We start from the raw sequence: 6276 nt of genomic DNA, 5'->3' as shown, positions 1-6276 counted from the left end.
GGCGCTGCTGGCGCTTGTCACGCAAAGGCGCTCATCCCGACGCGCTCTCTCTCTCTCTCTCTCGTCCGCAGCTGCTGGCGCTGTGGTGCACAAGGGCGTTCATTCCCGACGCGCGCTCTCTTTCTTTCTCGTTCGTAGCTCTGGTTTACCCAAATGCGTTCGTTTCTCTTTCTCTCTCGTTCCCGGCGCGCGCTCTCTCTCTCATCCATAGCTAGGGGCGCTGCGGTGCACAAGGGCGTTCATTCCCGACGCGCGCTCTCTCTCTCTCTCGTCCGCAGCTGCTGGCGCTGTGGTGCACAAGGGCGCTCATTCCCGACGCGCGCTCTCTCTCTCTCTCGTCCGCAGCTGCTGGCGCTGTGGTGCACAAGGGCGCTCATTCCCGACGCGCGCTCTCTCTCTCGTCCGCAGCTGCTGGCGCTGTGGTGCACAAGGGCGCTCATTCCCGACGCGCGCTCTCTCTCTCGTCCGCAGCTGCTGGCGCTGCGGTGCACAAGGGCGCTCATTCCCGACGCGCGTGCTCTCTCTCTCTCGTCCGCAGCTGCTGGCGCTGTGGTGCACAAGGGCGTTCATTCCCGACGCGCGCTCTCTTTCTTTCTCGTTCGTAGCTCTGGTTTACCCAAATGCGTTCGTTTCTCTTTCTCTCGTTCCCGGCGCGCTCTCTCTCTCTCATCCGTAGCTAGGGGCGCTGCGGTGCACAAGGGCGCTCATTCCCGACGCGCGTGCTCTCTCTCTCTCGTCCGCAGCTGCTGGCGCTGTGGTGCACAAGGGCGTTCATTCCCGACGCGCGCTCTCTTTCTTTCTCGTTCGTAGCTCTGGTTTACCCAAATGCGTTCGTTTCTCTTTCTCTCTCGTTCCCGGCGCGCGCTCTCTCTCTCATCCGTAGCTAGGGGCGCTGCGGTGCACAAGGGCGTTCAGTCCCGACGCGCGTGCTCTCTCTCTCTCGTCCGCAGCTGCTGGCGCTGTGGTGCACAAGGGCGTTCATTCCCGACGCGCGCTCTCTTTCTTTCTCGTTCGTAGCTCTGGTTTACCCAAATGCGTTCGTTTCTCTTTCTCTCTCGTTCCCGGCGCGCGCTCTCTCTCTCATCCGTAGCTAGGGGCGCTGCGGTGCACAAGGGCGCTCATTCCCGACGCGCGTGCTTTCTTCTCGTCCGTAGCTAGGGGCGCTACGGTGCCCAAGAGCGTTCGTTCTCGACGCGCGCTCTTTCTCGTCCGTAGCTCTGGTTTACCCGAATGCGTTCGTTTCTCTTTCTCTCTCGTTCCCGGCGCGCGCTCTCTCTCTCATCCGTAGCTAGGGGCGCTGCGGTGCACAAGGGCGTTCATTCCCGACGCGCGCTCTCTCTCTCTCTCGTCCGCAGCTGCTGGCGCTGTGGTGCACAAGGGCGCTCCATCTACGCGGATGACATCGCCCTGTGGGTGCGGGGACCGCCGCAGTCAAGCCGCCACGTGTGCCTGGCCCTCCAGAGAGCCCTGGACACCACGGCCGCCTACCTGGGAAGCATCGGACTCTCGGTTTCGACGGGGAAGACGGTGGCCCTCCTCGTCCACCCGAGAGCAGCGGCACGGCGCTCAGCTCCCCGGCTGCAGCTGGAAGGCGTGCGCATCCCATGGAGTACGACTGTGTCGTACCTTGGGCTGCGCATCGACCACCGGCTAACCTGGCGACCGGCAGTCGGGGCCATGCAGACCCAGACCATCAGGGTCCGCAAGGCCGTGTCGCAGCTCCTTGCTCATGGAGAGGGCTGCTCGGTGAAGTGGGCCCTGCGGCTCTACGAGGCGGCGGCCACATCATGCCTGCGGTACGCCCTCCCGCTGGTGGCGCTGCCGCCACGCCGCCTCGAAAAGTTGGAGCTGCAGCACCGGGCGGCCATCCGACTCTGCCTGGGCGTCCCCCGGAGCTCCCAGATTGCCGCTACCCTTGCGGAGGCTGGAGCATGGCCCCTGTCGCTCCTCTTCCTGCAGCAGGGGCTGAGGCACGTCGACCGCCTCCACCATGCTCCTGATGGCAGAGGCCTGCTGCGTCGCCTCCAGTCCCGGCCTTCCTCAAGGATGGGTCAGCTGTGCCGCCTCTACGAGGAGGTGGTTGGCAACCCACCGCCGAATGCGGTACAGCTGCCCCCACCGCAGAGGCCTCCTGTCCCCATCGCCACGCAGCTGTCCGGGATTTCGAAGAGGCGCTCGCCCGCTTGCGCCCTGCAGCAGACGGCCGCCTGCCTCCTGGACGAGACCCTCGGAGACCACCTCCTGGTGTACGTCGACGGTTCGGTGGTACCGGAAACCGGCTCTGCCACGGCGGCCTGCACGGCACCAGCCCTGCAGAAGAGCAGGCAGTGTCGACTGCCCAGACACGCCAGCTCGACTGCAGCGGAGGTGGCAGGCCTCCACCTGGCCGTCGACCTACTCTCCGAGGAGCTTCCTGGGGTACCAGCGGCCATCCTCTGCGACTCCAAGGCAGCCCTCCTCGGCCTGCAGAGGCCAGAAAGCGCCAGCCTTGGAGTCGCACTGCTGTCTACCCGGCTGACAGCGCTGCAGGACGCAGGCCACCCGGTGTCCCTGCACTGGATCCCCGCCCACGTAGGGATTCCGGGCAACGAGGCAGCCGACACCCTGGCGAAGGACGCCCACCACACCACTGTGCCCCTCAGTCGGGCCGTGACGGAGGGCGACTTCACTGAACTGAGGCTGCGGCGACACCTGGCGACCCACCACCCAGACAAACGGGTGGCACTGGGATGCCCCCCACGACCACTCCCCCAGCGAGGCCTGGCTCGCAGGGAGACCTCGCTCCTTCTCCGGCTCCGCATCGGCTGCAGCTGGACGGCAGCACGCAGCTACCGACTGGGACGAGCGACGTCCCCGGCCTGCAGCTCCTGCGGGGAGCCGGAGACGATCGAACATCTCCTGCTTGCCTGCCCGGCGTACCTCCAGCAGCGGGGCCCACTCCTGCAGGAGTTCCGCCGCCTGGGCCTCCCCTCTGGCAAGGAGGAAGATCTCCTCTTCCCCGGCCGACACCACCTTTCTGCACTTCGAGGCGTCGTGGAGTTCCTTGAGTCGTCAGGGCTCTCCGCACGCCTCTAAGGACATTTCTACAAGCGGGAAGGCCTCACGGCCTCCCACCCCACCCCGGGCCTGACCGGCCTGGCACAACACCCCTGCAGACTCTGCAGCACACCAAGGCCTTCCATCTCGGCCTGATACGTGCCGCCTATGCCTGCCGGTTTTGCTTCGCCCAGCCATGGCGACTACACTCTATCCCTTCTTTCGCTCCCACTTACCCCTCCCCGTTGGCGCTGAGCCGTGCTCCCTCAAGGGCTGCAGAAGATAGCGCCAACCTTTCCCTTTCCCTCAAGAACCACTTATCATTATCATCAAGGGCGTTCATTCCCGACGCGCGCTCTCTTTCTTTCTCGTTCGTAGCTCTGGTTTACCCAAATGCGTTCGTTTCTCTTTCTCTCTCGTTCCCGGCGCGCTCTCTCTCTCTCATCCGTAGCTAGGGGCGCTGCGGTGCACAAGGGCGTTCATTCCCGACGCGCGCTCTCTTTCTTTCTCGTTCGTAGCTCTGGTTTACCCAAATGCGTTCGTTTCTCTTTCTCTCTCGTTCCCGGCGCGCGCTCTCTCTCTCATCCGTAGCTAGGGGCGCTGCGGTGCACAAGGGCATTCATTCCCGACGCGCGCTCTCTTTCTTTCTCGTTCGTAGCTCTGGTTTACCCAAATGCGTTCGTTTCTCTTTCTCTCTCGTTCCCGGCGCGCGCTCTCTCTCTCATCCGTAGCTAGGGGCGCTGCGGTGCACAAGGGCGTTCATTCCCGACGCGCGCTCTCTTTCTTTCTCGTTCGTAGCTCTGGTTTACCCAAATGCGTTCGTTTCTCTTTCTCTCTCGTTCCCGGCGCGCTCTCTCTCTCTCATCCGTAGCTAGGGGCGCTGCGGTGCACAAGGGCGTTCATTCCCGACGCGCGCTCTCTTTCTTTCTCGTTCGTAGCTCTGGTTTACCCAAATGCGTTCGTTTCTCTTTCTCTCTCGTTCCCGGCGCGCGCTCTCTCTCTCATCCGTAGCTAGGGGCGATGCGGTGCACAAGGGCGTTCATTCCCGACGCGCGCTCTCTTTCTTTCTCGTTCGTAGCTCTGGTTTACCCAAATGCGTTCGTTTCTCTTTCTCTCTCGTTCCCGGCGCGCGCTCTCTCTCTCATCCGTAGCTAGGGGCGCTGCGGTGCACAAGGGCGTTCATTCCCGACGCGCGCTCTCTTTCTTTCTCGTTCGTAGCTCTGGTTTACCCAAATGCGTTCGTTTCTCTTTCTCTCTCGTTCCCGGCGCGCTCTCTCTCTCTCATCCGTAGCTAGGGGCGCTGCGGTGCACAAGGGCGTTCATTCCCGACGCGCGCTCTCTTTCTTTCTCGTTCGTAGCTCTGGTTTACCCAAATGCGTTCGTTTCTCTTTCTCTCTCGTTCCCGGCGCGCGCTCTCTCTCTCATCCGTAGCTAGGGGCGCTGCGGTGCACAAGGGCATTCATTCCCGACGCGCGCTCTCTTTCTTTCTCGTTCGTAGCTCTGGTTTACCCAAATGCGTTCGTTTCTCTTTCTCTCTCGTTCCCGGCGCGCGCTCTCTCTCTCATCCGTAGCTAGGGGCGCTGCGGTGCACAAGGGCGTTCATTCCCGATGCGCGCTCTCTTTCTTTCTCGTTCGTAGCTCTGGTTTACCCAAATGCGTTCGTTTCTCTTTCTCTCTCGTTCCCGGCGCGCTCTCTCTCTCTCATCCGTAGCTAGGGGCGCTGCGGTGCACAAGGGCGTTCATTCCCGACGCGCGCTCTCTTTCTTTCTCGTTCGTAGCTCTGGTTTACCCAAATGCGTTCGTTTCTCTTTCTCTCTCGTTCCCGGCGCGCGCTCTCTCTCTCATCCGTAGCTAGGGGCGATGCGGTGCACAAGGGCGTTCATTCCCGACGCGCGCTCTCTTTCTTTCTCGTTCGTAGCTCTGGTTTACCCAAATGCGTTCGTTTCTCTTTCTCTCTCGTTCCCGGCGCGCTCTCTCTCTCTCATCCGTAGCTAGGGGCGCTGCGGTGCACAAGGGCGTTCATTCCCGATGCGCGCTCTCTTTCTTTCTCGTTCGTAGCTCTGGTTTACCCAAATGCGTTCGTTTCTCTTTCTCTCTCGTTCCCGGCGCGCTCTCTCTCTCTCATCCGTAGCTAGGGGCGCTGCGGTGCACAAGGGCGTTCATTCCCGACGCGCGCTCTCTTTCTTTCTCGTTCGTAGCTCTGGTTTACCCAAATGCGTTCGTTTCTCTTTCTCTCTCGTTCCCGGCGCGCTCTCTCTCTCTCATCCGTAGCTAGGGGCGCTGCGGTGCACAAGGGCGCTCATTCCCGATGCGCGCTCTCTTTCTTTCTCGTTCGTAGCTCTGGTTTACCCAAATGCGTTCGTTTCTCTTTCTCTCTCGTTCCCGGCGCGCTCTCTCTCTCTCATCCGTAGCTAGGGGCGCTGCGGTGCACAAGGGCGTTCATTCCCGATGCGCGCTCTCTTTCTTTCTCGTTCGTAGCTCTGGTTTACCCAAATGCGTTCGTTTCTCTTTCTCTCTCGTTCCCGGCGCGCTCTCTCTCTCTCATCCGTAGCTAGGGGCGCTGCGGTGCACAAGGGCGTTCATTCCCGACGCGCGCTCTCTTTCTTTCTCGTTCGTAGCTCTGGTTTACCCAAATGCGTTCGTTTCTCTTTCTCTCTCGTTCCCGGCGCGCGCTCTCTCTCTCATCCGTAGCTAGGGGCGATGCGGTGCACAAGGGCGTTCATTCCCGACGCGCGCTCTCTTTCTTTCTCGTTCGTAGCTCTGGTTTACCCAAATGCGTTCGTTTCTCTTTCTCTCTCGTTCCCGGCGCGCTCTCTCTCTCTCATCCGTAGCTAGGGGCGCTGCGGTGCACAAGGGCGTTCATTCCCGACGCGCGCTCTCTTTCTTTCTCGTTCGTAGCTCTGGTTTACCCAAATGCGTTCGTTTCTCTTTCTCTCTCGTTCCCGGCGCGCGCTCTCTCTCTCATCCGTAGCTAGGGGCGATGCGGTGCACAAGGGCGCTCATTCCCGACGCGCGTGCTTTCTTCTCGTCCGTAGCTAGGGGCGCTACGGTGCCCAAGAGCGTTCGTTCTCGACGCGCGCTCTCTTTCTCGTCCGTAGCTCTGGTTTACCTGAATGATCCCCCGGTGCTTCGCCCACTCATCATCATTCACGTCGTGAATATGCGGTGATTTTTTATGTAGCTACCGTGGTTATGCACTAGATATTGTCGCATTTCACTCATGTTATTTACTCTCAGATC

The sequence above is a fragment of the Dermacentor silvarum genome, chromosome 6, assembly GCF_013339745.2.
Source record: "Dermacentor silvarum isolate Dsil-2018 chromosome 6, BIME_Dsil_1.4, whole genome shotgun sequence".
NCBI classification, from domain to species: Eukaryota; Metazoa; Arthropoda; class Arachnida; order Ixodida; family Ixodidae; genus Dermacentor; species Dermacentor silvarum.
The sequence above is the reverse complement of the archived record's forward strand: the minus strand, read 5'-3'. Positions refer to the sequence as shown.